Source organism: Eimeria mitis, genomic scaffold, assembly GCF_000499745.2.
Source record: "Eimeria mitis Houghton genomic scaffold, Emh_scaff5415, whole genome shotgun sequence".
NCBI lineage: Eukaryota > Apicomplexa > Conoidasida > Eucoccidiorida > Eimeriidae > Eimeria > Eimeria mitis.
Genome location: NW_013573688.1, coordinates 1,990 through 2,291, shown reverse-complemented (window position 1 = coordinate 2,291; position 302 = coordinate 1,990).

The window sequence follows — 302 nt, the reverse complement described above, 5'->3', positions numbered from 1 at the left end:
AAAAAAAAAAAAAAAAAAAAAAAAAAAAAAAAAAAAGGAGACAGTTTTTATTCGTGAAGAAAAAACAAAAAGTAAAAATTAAAAAATTAAATATAAGATAAAGAAAAACAACAGAGACAAAAAAATAAATAAAAAGGAGACAGTGAGGAGACAGATTTGTTTTATATTACAGAAAGAGAGACAAACAGAAAAGCAGAAAAAAAAAAGAAATAAAAGGAGACAGATAAAAAACACAAAATTAAACAAAGAAGAGAAAAACAAAGAAAGAGACAGAAAGAGAGACAGAGAGAGAGACAGAAAGA